Raw genomic sequence first — 12,753 nt, 5'->3', positions numbered from 1 at the left:
TCAAAGTTATATACCCTCCCCACTGAAGTTTAGTTGGTTCAACCTGTCCTAGATAAAGATCGGGTTCTAGGGAATCTCATATCACGGATCGTTCTCAAAAGTATTATCTCAGTCAACACTCGAACGGTTGACCGAAAACATCTTGAAAGATTGATCTCAATGAGTGTAGCATTGAGTATCAACCAGCTTCAGTCAAAAATCCAAAGCCAGCCATCTTGCTACTTCCTAATAGGCCAAAGTCAAGTTCATCTAGGGTTCTAAGGGAAAATTAGTGCTTAATGACACCACGCGGCAGCCAAATGTCTCCTCGATCATGTTCAAGGGCCATCAGGACAAACCAAAGTGTCACACTAACGGTGGCCACCAGATCAACCATATCGGGCCAAGCCGTACAGTCTCTTTGGTCTATTGCCACATACCTAAGGTACACTAGATCCAGTGTAGGATCTTTCACACAACAGAATACCCAAAACAGTCTTTAAAAATAAAGTAATCAAGTCAAACAAGTGAAAAAATTTAAGTGAATCCTAAACTTTAAGGTAACCCCTCTTTTTAAAGTAAATCCCCAGCAGAGTCGCTAGTTCTGTAATACGGTGGGAGAACTGACTTTTTTGAAATGTTGCGGATAGCAAGAGTCGCCACCGACTTTTATTTTATCCAATGTATAGAAAGGCTAAAAGAACATGAAAAGACCTTTTAAAAAGATTTTGAGTTCGGGGGGTAGGTTATACAAAGGGAAGGTGTAAGCACCCTTTGTATCCATGGTTATCCATGGGCTCTTAATTGCTTAGCTCACTTTGTTTTCAAAATGTTTGAAGTGTAGTGTGTGAATAGGAAAAGACTTTTGAATAAGGACTTTAGCTTGTAAATAAGTGTAGCCTTTGTTGAAAAGATTCTTTGAAAAGATGTGGGAAAAGATTTTGAATTTTGAATTTGAATTTGAATTTGAATTTGAATAAACAAGCAATCAGGAGCACCTACCCTAAGTTAGAAAAATTATTCTTTTAGCTTTTCAGTTTGAAAGGGCTATCCATACCATAAGAGGGTAAGAAGTCTTTTCATTGGATGTTAAGGATCATCGAGGAAATATCGTTCACCATAAAATTGTCCCTACCATAAAGAGGGTAGGTAGTCTTTAGGGAAGGATAGAATAGTCATTTAGGCAACAGGCGAGGATACCTTAGCAATGGGACAATCATTATTTACCGAGGCAACTTCGAGGGACAAGATCTTATGATGATGAATTGAGAGTAACATTTGTTTTGCTTAGGTATCCTCGGTATCTAGGGACTTGACTATTTTAGAATTGTAATTAAAAGGCAACAGGCAACAAGGCAACAATCACGTGGTTAAATTCGAATATTTATCTTATAAATTAGTGATGCTAATTCAATTAACAGGCTTGCACTCCCTAGGATTACTAACCACGCAGTTAATATCATACAGAAATTAAAGGCAAAGAATATAAATTCCTACGCTATTACAATAAACACCTGTGGGCAGAAAAATAAAGGCGGAAAAGAAAACCTAAACTATTACAATAAACACCTGTGGGCAGAAAAATAAAGGCGGAAAAGAAAACCTAAACTATTACAATAAACACCTGCAAGCAAATATAGAGGCAAAAATAGAAACCCTAAGCTATTACAAGGCTTTGGGGCAGATACAAAATTAGGCAAATGTAACAAAGGCAAACCCCAAATGGGGGAACAAGTTAACCACAGCTAATAGAATAAATAAGGCAAGGCAAATGGTATAAGGCAAACAAAAAGTTTTGAAAAGAGGGTAAACCCTGATTTTTTTAGTAAATGTTTTTGAAGAAAATAAATAAAATTAAAAATAAAAATAAAAGGTTTTAAAAAAACGACTCTGAGTTAATGGATGATACCTACCTAAGGTTAAAAACCTAATTTGGCTAAATTAATTAAAATTATAAAAAGAAGGTTAATAAATCATAAAAATAATTATTAGCCTAAAAATAATTATTAGCCTAAAAATAAAACCTATAACCCTAATTCATGAAAATGGACAACATCTACCTAAGGGAGAAAATTTAATTTGGCTAAATTAATTAAAATTATAAAAAAAAGTTAGTAAATCCTAAAATTAAATTAATTAGCCTAAAAATAATTATTAGCCTAAAAATAAAACCCTAACCCTAATTCATGAAAACGGACAACATCTACCTAAGGGGGGAAATTTAAGGTTTTTGTTTTTAATTAAATATTAATAATAAAAGAGGGTTTATTAAAGGAAAAGAAAAAAGGAAGAAAATAGAACCAAAGGAAGATGCTGAGATTTGATGTGGCAATCCTTGAGGGTGCATCATGGGAAAGTGGCCAACAAAGTGTTTGGCCAAAATAAGGTTAATGGCCGAAGGAAGTACCTACAAAAAGGATAGTAATAATGTTAATAATAAAGATAATAATAATAATAATAATAATAATAATAATAATAATAATAATAATAATAATAATAATAATAATAATAATAATAATAATAATAACAACAACACAAGAAAAGAATTGGGGTTTAGAAAACTAAGTTATGGTCAAAATTACAAATAATCTGATTTGGCCAAATACCAAAAGGTTTTTGGCCAAATACGAATAACCTTGATTTTGCCAAAAGCCAAAAAGTTTTTGGCCAAAAAAACATTTGGGGTATCCCTTGAGGTCAAGAGATAAAGCTCCTTCCACTTGGTCAATCCATAGGAAACTTGTTCATAAACTACTGCAATATTACGGTTAAGAAAACAAATAGAAAAATAGAAAAGTGATCAAAATAAAATCAAAAAAATATAAAAACATAATTATAAATCAAATAAAATAAGAAAACGAAGCTACAAATTTTTTGAGATTTTTTCGAAAATATGAAAATAAAAATTAAATCAAATAAAATAGAAAAACAAGGAATTTGCGATTTTGAGCGTCGAACTCCTTTAGAATTCTATTCTATAGGAGTATTGTTCCTCGATTTTTTTTTTTGAACTTTTGGAAAAAATTCTGAGCAAATCGAAACAATAGTTTCAGAATTCGGCTGATAGGCTGGAAAATTTATACTCTGCTTCAAACGGATTTGAGTGACGGAAGATTATTCGTAACAGTCAAAAACAATGGTAAAGGTTTTTTTTGTGGATGGGTGTAAAATTATGAGAGTTGTTGATTGTTAGTGTATGGGAATGGAGAATTTGGTAGAGGTGAATGGTTAAAAATAAGGGTTGTTAGTTATTTATAAGAAAACATTAGGTTAAAAGGAAGATGGGCTTGGACCTCACTAAGAGCTTAATTTATTTTATTTTCCTTATTTTGAATTATTTAAATGAATAAATCAAAACAATTGAAATAAAACAATTTAAGGGGTTATTGGATTAAAACTGTGGCCCAATAATGAATTTGCTCAATTTGGACTTTATGCACCGACTCAAAATTTCCCAACTTTCACCAGCCATAATTTTTTCAATTTTCATTATTTGGGAATAATTTTGAATTTGTTGGAAAGTTTAGGGTGTCCTCTTCAATTATTTTTGCATTTGAAGATTTTTGTCTTTAAAAGTGAGGGTGCAAATTTTGGGGTATGACAGCTGCCCCTGTTCAATCTTCTTAAACCTGAGGATGTAGAATGGTTTATGTCCCATTTGGTATCTGAGGGTGGAAGAGGATTGAACAATATAGTACCCAGAAATTTGCACCATCGGGGATGGGCTTAGAGATGCCACCAGGATATTGAGAGACTTGATTGAGATGGGCTTAAAGATGCCATCCAGCTTGATAGACTTGAGAGTCAGAATACGTCGTACGTTAGACTGTATCTGAAGGATATACTTAGGATGAATCGTACGTTAGACTGAATCCACTGTATTGATAAGTGTCAAAGTAAGTCGTGCGTTAGACTATACTTTTAGGACGAGTCATACGCTAGACTGGGTCCAGTTTGCATCGATAGATGTCTGGAAAGCCGTACGTTAGGTGGTAGGATGGGTCGTACGTTAGACCGGATCCAATTTGCATTGATAAATGTATGGATAAGTAAGCCGTACGTTAGGCTGTACTTTAGGACGAGTCATACGTTAGACTGGGTCCGATTGCATTGATAAAGAAAGTATATAAAATATATAATTTAGAACCATTAGAAGATCAACTAAGTGATTTTGACTGTAGTGTATATGAATATATAGAGGATGAATTATCTTCAGAAGAAATAGAATCTGAATAGTACATATATCAAAATTAGAATTGAAAAAGAAAACAAAGAGACTGAAGCTTATATTGATACAGGAGCAAGTATTTGTATAGCAATCAAAGTATTATTTAGTAAATGGAAAAGATTAAAAAACCATTAAAGATCCAAATAGCAGATGGCTCAATACACCCACTAAATTGGGTAGCTACAAGAATTACTTTAAATATTGAAAATAAATTATTCATAGTACCTACAATATATCAACAAGAAACAGGGTTAGATATAATAATAGGAAATAATTTCTTACGATTATATGCACCCTTTTGCCAATACTTAGAGTGTATATCGATTAAGGCTCTATATATTAAAGGAAAACAACTAAAAGAAATTATAGATATCCCTATTATTCATTCCTCACAAACAATTTATTCAAGAAAACAATCAGAGCTCTCCAGACTAAAACGTGGTGAAATTATAGATTTAGTTTGTAGAAAAATGCATTATGCATTAATTAATTTAGAACCAGGAAGAAAAATCCCAATACATATTGAAGAACTATTAGATAAAGTGTGTAGTGAAAACCCGCTAGATCCTAAAATTAATAATAAAAACATGGAACTAGTTGAATTGAAACTAAAAGACCCAACAAAAGAAATTAAATGTAAACCCATGATATACACAAAACAAGATAGAGATGAATTTGCTGAAGATATTAAGCAAATGTGTGAAAAAGGATTAATAAGACCATCAAAAAGTAAACATTTAGCACCAACATTTTATGTTTAAAATCATAATGAGATTAAAAGAGGAAAGAGAAGGATGGTAATTAATTATAAACAAATAAATGATGCTATGGAAGGTGATGCGTATTTTCTTCCAAGAAAGGATTTAATTATCGAAAGAGTTAGAAATATGAATTGATTTAGTACTTTTGATTGTAAATCTGGAAATTATCATATAAGATTGTCAGAAGAATCTAAAGCTTTAACAGCATTTAGTTGCCCTCAAGGTCAATATGAATGGAATGTTCTTCCAATGGGAATGAAACAATCACCAGATATTTTTCAACGCAGGATGGACTCTATCCTTAAAGAATTCAAAGATTTTTTTCTTATTTATATTAATGATATACTAGTTTTATCAAATAAGGATATAGATGATCACTTTAAAAAGGTAGAATTAGTACTTAATAGGTGTTTAGAACATGGAGTGGTATTAAGTAAGAAAAAAGCTATAGTAGCTCAAAATAAAATCAATTATTTAGGATTAGAAATTGAAAAAGGGAAAATAATAATGCAAAAACATGTATTAGAAAAACTTCAAAATTTTCCCACTAAAATAAAATACAAAAAGGAATTACAAAGATTTCTTGGATTACTAACATATATTTCAAATGAAGGTTTTATTAAAAATCTTGCAGCTGAAAGAAAATTACTTCAACAAAAACTTAAAAAGGATGCTATTTGGTCATGGACCAAAGAAGGCGAAATACTTATTACTAAATTGAAATATTTATGTTGAGATCTTCCTTAATTATATCACCCATCAGATGATGATCTAATTATTATTGAAACTGACGCATCAAATGAATGTTGGGGAAGTGTTATGAAGGCTAAGCCCCCTGGCCAAAAGAAAGAATTACTATGCAGATATATGTCTGGAACCTTTTCAGACAGTGAAATTAGTTATCCTACTCATGAAAAAGAAACATTAGCATTAATTCGGATGTTAAAAAAACATCGAATTTATGTTCTTGATAAAGAATTTATTGTTAGAATCGATTCTACTTATGATGCAGGTTTCAAAAATATTAATCATAAAGGAACTTACAAGAAAGGGAGACTTATAAGATGGCAAATGAAATTAGCTGAATATAATTACTCAATTACTCACATTAAAGGCGAAAAGAACGTACTTGCAGATATACTTTCTAAAGAATGGAACGAATCTCAGAAGAAATCTTGAAACAACAATTGGAGTTAAAAGAAGCACTAAGAATTCACAAAATAAAAGAGCGAGAACTTATTAGAAAGGAAGTGGAATTAATCGAGAAGGAAATAGAAATTATAAAATCTCAACTTAGAATAAAGAATCCACTTGAAGAGATTAAATTAAAAGAACCTAAGAAATGGTATGCAGTATTTAACGGACCATTTCCAGGAATTTATGATGAATGGTATAAATCAAACCCTCGTTGTACAAAAATCTCAGGAGTTACTTATAAAGGGTATGCCACCAAAGAAGAAGCTGAAAAGGCAATGAATGATCATAGGGAATTAGAAAAATCAAGAAAAGAGGTTTATCTTGGCCCAAGAACGTTTTCAGAAACAGCAAAGAATAATGCACCAGAAAGAACATCCATGAAAATCTTAGGAAGAATCCCTTCTTCTCTTGATAATTTGCCAATTATGTCTCGAAAAGAGCATGAAAATCAGGTTAAATTCTCTGAAGAAAAAATTAAGGAGAATTTAAAAAGACTTACTTACTGGACCGAGAAAGAAAATACTAATTGTTTCTATATGGTGGATAGAAAGCTTTTTGGAGTAAAAGCTATAATTACCCCAGGAGCATCCCAGTTACTAACATTTAATATGTTCCAATTTTGACTTATTGGATGCCTTTATCTAAGTAAAAATCTGGAAGAAATTAATCTTTTCCCATATAATTTTAAATAATCAGTCCAGAATTTTAAAAAGAATATTGCTGGAGAAAGAAATATTTATTTAAAATTTTATTCAGCCTATCCGGATTTTACAACGAATCAACCAGCCAAGCACTTTGTCTTCATTGGAGTAAGTAATCATCAATTTCCTTTAAGAGATGACTCAAAAGAAGAAATGTATGATGATGATCACTTGAATATAATTTTATCTAATCAACTTTCAAGCATATTCTTTCAATGTCAAGCTATTGGAAATAATTCATGTGTGAAAGTATTGTACAAAGCACCTAATCTCCTACTACTAAGCAAGACAAGTGGAAAAGCACTAAAGGATAGAGATATCCATCTATTGATCTCTTTTGAGCAACCATTATACGCATTTAATAAAGAGACAATGAATTATAAGCCATGTGTACTTAAGGAGTTATGTTCAAGTATAAAAAAGAGTGAAAATCATGCATGTGAAAGATGTTTTCAAGAAAAAGATGTCGTGGAAGTGACCAAGTGTCTAGAAAAGTCCATGTGTCTTAAGGATAAGGACAAGGAGGGAGCAATAATAGAGTCATGTAGATGAGGATAAATAAAAGCAATAATATAGTCATGAAGATGAGGATAAGGGGAAGCAATAATAGAGTCATGAATTAGATAAAAAGTAAAGTCATTTGTCATGTAGTATTTAAGTGTCTTAAATAAGTAGTACTATAGATGAATAGTACTATGCATTATTGTGAATAGAAAATAATAGTATAATGTGTGTTTAGGACTATAAATAAGTGCTTCTACAATGGGAAGAGACAAGTTGTAGAAAACAACCTTTGTGTAAGTTTCTCTTTAGAAACATATGCTAATCCTTTAGGATTTAGCTTGGCACCTTTTGTGTGCATTGTTGTAACATAAACTTATATCAATAAAACCATGTTTCTACTTATTCAAGAATCATTCAATTAAATTACACAACATATATATCTATTAATCAACTATCTCACATAAACTTACGGAAGCAGCGGTGGACCAAAATTTCAGAAGAAATCATGATCAGGTATAATTTCTTTATTTACTTACTTTTATTAAGTGTTATAATTTTCTTATATGTCTAGCATAACAAAAATGGAAAAAGAAATAGTAAATGATATAGAACATTTACATATTACTGAAGAAGATGGAAATTACGAAGGAAGTATTTTAATAGATTCAACCTTATTTCAAAAAATACAAAAGGAAGACTTAGATTTAAGTAAGGATGCAAATATGAAGGGAAAGGATAGAATTGGAGGAATAATAAAAAGATTTAACCAAAAGGATAATATTATATATTATGGTAAAATAATTAATGAAACACCAACTGATATAGCACATGCCCAAGGACATACCTATATACAATTATTAAATAAAAAGAAACTTATGGAACTCAAGAAAAATATAAAGAAAGATGAACATAGAAATAAAATAGGATATATTCATATAGGAGCAGTTCAAGTATTAATCAAAGCAAATTTTCAAGAAGGAATAAATTCTCCAGTAGAACTAATATTAAAAGATGATAGAATTACATACCCAGTAGATAAAATACTTGGAGTAGTAGAAGGAAATTTAGCTTATGGTAAACTAAAATTTGAAACACATCCAAATATTGGAATACCTTTAAATACTCAAAGATTAGAGCAAACTTTAACTCTTGAACACAAATTCCTTAGAGGAAATTTAAAGAGATCAGGAGATAAAATATTTTCAATCACTTATTGTGTTAATTATGCATTAACTAATTCTCACCATAGTATTACCTTTAGAAATAATAATAGAATTGATATTCCAAGTCTTTTTGAAGATATAGGAAAAATTTATTATCCAAAGAAAAATGAAATAACTGAGCTAGGAACTTTTATGAATAAATCAAAATTTTTAAAGTTAAGAAAAAATCAAATACCAAAACCACTTAGATTTTATGAACCTGAAAAAATTGAAGAAAACGATATTGATAAACTTTCAAACCAAGTAAAGGACTTAACAACATATTTAAAAAATAGATTATAAATTTAAACAGAATGAGTATTGCTGAATTTAGTATAAAAGAAAAAGAAAAAGAAATAGTTATAAAAATAAAAGAAATAGATATAACTTATTTTGATAATATTGAAAATAAAGAGAAAGATTTTTATGAAAAACTAAGATGTATTTGGAAATTTACTTTACCAAATGACTTAAAAACAATAATATGTAAAGAATATGGGAAAAATTATGTGCACAAGCTATACTTTTTGAAAATGAAATAGATTATGCACTAGAAAGTGATATAAATTATATTTTATTAGTTGAAAGTTTTTATGGTAATGAATTGATAATAGACTTAGCTTTAATAGAAAATGATGAAATTTGAGACTATTTTGATGATGATTAAGCTAATAAAAATAAATTATAAAATTATTTCAATAAATAATGAGGTATCATTTTTGGTATCAGAACACTAAGATTCAAATTAATGAAATTTTTTAAAAACGTGAAAAACAAAAATTTATTTCAAAACTAAAAAATGAGTATAGTTAATAAAAGATTACGAACTATAGAACTTAATAGTTAAATTAAAAGAACAAGAGGTCATATAAAAATATTATATGATAGACTAGATTATTATTTAAAAATAGGAGTTGAATTTGAAATTGAAAGAATTACAAAACACCTTTTAGAATATGAAAATAAATTAGATTTTTATAAAGCAAGGTTAAAAGAACTAAATGAATATAAAAATATCCGTCACTGAGATTTGCGACCAAGGAATTAGAGACCAAAGTTAAAATTCGGTCAGTAAAAACCGTCATTATCATGACTTATTTTAGTTGTGTAAAAGCATTCGAATCCAGATACCTATACGACCCGGAATACTAAAAAAGCATTCGGATCCGGATACCTATACGACCCGGAATACTACACTTCTAGAAAAAGTTGAAATAGCCACGAAAATTTAAAATAATGTCATTATCTGAAGAAATTGATGTGATGTATAAAGATTTAAATAACACAATAAATGAAATAAATAAAAAATTATATTATTAATAGAAAATACCAATAGAATTGCAGATTATATCTTTAATAAAATAAAAAATGGTCTTAATGAAATAAAAATATACATGAAACCCTTGATGAATTAATAGAGATAAAGAAATTGATGAAGATATAAATATTCAAAAAATTAGGAAAATTCTTTATCAATTAGAAACCTTGTTAAAACATGAAGAAAGTAATAGAAGTATAACAATAAAAGATTTAGAAGAAATATTAGTTAGAACAAAAGAAGTAAACCAACTAAAAGTAGTTAAACAAGAATCTATAACTACATTTATGTTAATAAACCCATCATCTTCATGGAGGGGATAAAAACTGAATACATAGAAGCATTAAGAAGATTTAATGATATTGAAGAAATTAGACAATTGATGGAACAACTACAAATAATAGAAGAAGAAAATAAACAAGTAGAAAAAATAGAAAAAATAGAAACTAAGGAAGAGAATGAAGAAGAAATATTAAATTATAATTCTTCAGAAATAGGATCTGAATTAGGATCTGAATCAGATATAGACGAAATATTTATGGAAAAAGGAGAAACAAGTAATTCTAAACAAAAAAGAAAACGTGAAGAGAGTTGGAATCCCCATAGTTCTTGGGAAAACTATGAAAATGAAACTATGAATCAAAAAGGTTATGCAAAGGCTAGTGGAAAATGGACAAAAGTTGCAGAAGAATTTAAACCTTATTATGAAGAAACTAAATCTAAACAATTATTAAACTTAGACTGTGTAAGAAATCCAGAGGATATACTACAAAGGTGGTCTAATGATATGATTATGCTTATAGCAACCGATGAAAAATTTTCTAAGATAAACCTAATGGATGTCAAGAATTTAATAGCTTATAGAACAACAGAAAATGTGCTGAAATTCTTAACGAGTATTAACGATGAAACATGGAATCAATATATAGGAATGGTAGAAAATAATCAACAATTTGCTAAACTAATAATGGAATTAATATATAAAGAATTCATAGGCTACAATACTCTTGAACATAAAACAGAAGTAAATAAACTTTTGCGAGAAAAGGCAGAAATTCATCAAATTAATATGCAGATATGTAATATGTGTGAAATAGATAGTTTCATTTGTGAGTATAAAAAATACTATTATGAATTAGATAATGTGACTAGGGAAATTTATAGAGGAGTCTTTATATCCAAGTTACCATATCCACTTAGTGCAAAAATAAGAGATATATGAAAATCCCAACCAATTGAATTAGGTGATAGCTTAGGAGGAATTATCCAAATCTTATATAATGAATTAAGACGACAATGCATAAAGAGTACAAGTGCTAAACAACTAAATAGAGGTAGAACCTCACTTTGTTGTGATATACCAGAAATAGAGCAACCAAGAAATTATGGTTGTAATCAACGAAGTAGAAGAGTTATAAAAGAAAACATAAATTAAGAAAAACTTATCCAAGAAAAAAGGCCTATAAAAATACTAGAAGAAAGTATTTTAGAAAGAGAAAACAAACACCTAAAAAATATTGTTCAAAAAAGGAAAAAAGAAATGCGTATGTTGCATATGCAATGTAGAAGGTCATTATGCCAATGAATGTCCAACAAAGAAAGAAAAAGATCTTAAAGAAAAATCCAAACTAATAAAGAAAGTATATAAATATATAATTTAGAACCATTAGAAGATGAACTAAGTGATTTTGACTGTAGTGTACATGAATATATAGAGGATGAATTATCTTCAGAAGAAACAGAATCTGAATAGCACATAAATCAAAATTAAAATTGAAAAAGAAAACAAAGAAACTGAAGCTTATATAAATACAGGAGCAAGTATTTGTATAGCAACCAAAGTATTATTTAGTAAATGGAAAAGATTAAAAAACCATTAAAGATCCAAATAACAGGTGGCTCAATACACCCACTAAATTGGGTAGCTACAAGAATTACTTTAAATATTGAAAATAAATTATTCATAGTACCTACAATATATCAACAAGAAACAAGGTTAGATATAATAATAGGAAATAATTTCTTACGATTATATGCACCCTTTTTCCAATACTTAGAGTTTATATCGATTAAGGCTCTATATATTAAAGGAAAACAACTAAAAGAAATTATAGATATCCCTATTATTCATTCCTCACAAACAATTTATTCAAGAAAACAATCAGAGCTCTCCAGACTAAAACGTGGTGAAATTATAGATTTAGTTTGTAGAAAAATGCGTTATGCATTAATTAATTTAGAACCAGGAAGAAAAATCCCAATACATATTGAAGAACTATTAGATAAAGTGTGTAGTGAAAACCCGCTAGATCCTAAAATTAATAATAAAAACATGGAACTAGTTGAATTGAAACTAAAAGACCCAACAAAAGAAATTAAATGTAAACCCATGATATACAGAAAACAAGATAGAGATGAATTTGCTGAAGATATTAAGCAAATGTGTGAAAAAGGATTAATAAGACCATCAAAAAGTAAACATTCAGCACCAGCATTTTATGTTGAAAATCATAATGAGAATAAAAGAGGAAAGAGAAGGATGGTAATTTATTATAAACAAATAAATGATGCTATGGAAGGTGATGCGTATTTTCTTCCAAGAAAGGATTTAATTATCGAAAGAGTTAGAAATATGAACTGGTTTAGTACTTTTGATTGTAAATCTAGATTTTATCAAATAAGATTGTCAGAAGAATCTAAAGCTTTAACAGCATTTAGTTGCCCTCAAGATCAATATGAATGGAATGTTCTTCAAATGGGAATGAAACAATCACCAGGTATTTTCCAACGCAGGATGGACTATATCCTTAAAGAATTCAAAGATTTTTGTCTTATTTATATTGATGATATATTAGTTTTTTCA

At 29.2% G+C, this 12,753-nt stretch overlaps 2 pseudogenes; both read left to right on the top strand.

Moving 5' to 3' along the window:
- The first annotated feature begins 6,119 nt into the window (after positions 1-6,119).
- On the top strand, positions 6,120-8,875 carry LOC131658549 (uncharacterized; annotated as a pseudogene).
- Positions 8,876-10,179: 1,304 nt separating this feature from the next.
- LOC131658548 (uncharacterized) lies at positions 10,180-11,643 on the top strand (annotated as a pseudogene).
- The last annotated feature ends 1,110 nt before the right edge of the window (positions 11,644-12,753 follow it).

This window comes from Vicia villosa, linkage group LG3 (assembly GCF_029867415.1).
Source record: "Vicia villosa cultivar HV-30 ecotype Madison, WI linkage group LG3, Vvil1.0, whole genome shotgun sequence".
Taxonomy (NCBI): domain Eukaryota; kingdom Viridiplantae; phylum Streptophyta; class Magnoliopsida; order Fabales; family Fabaceae; genus Vicia; species Vicia villosa.
The sequence above is the reverse complement of the archived record's forward strand: the minus strand, read 5'-3'. Positions and strand labels throughout refer to the sequence as shown.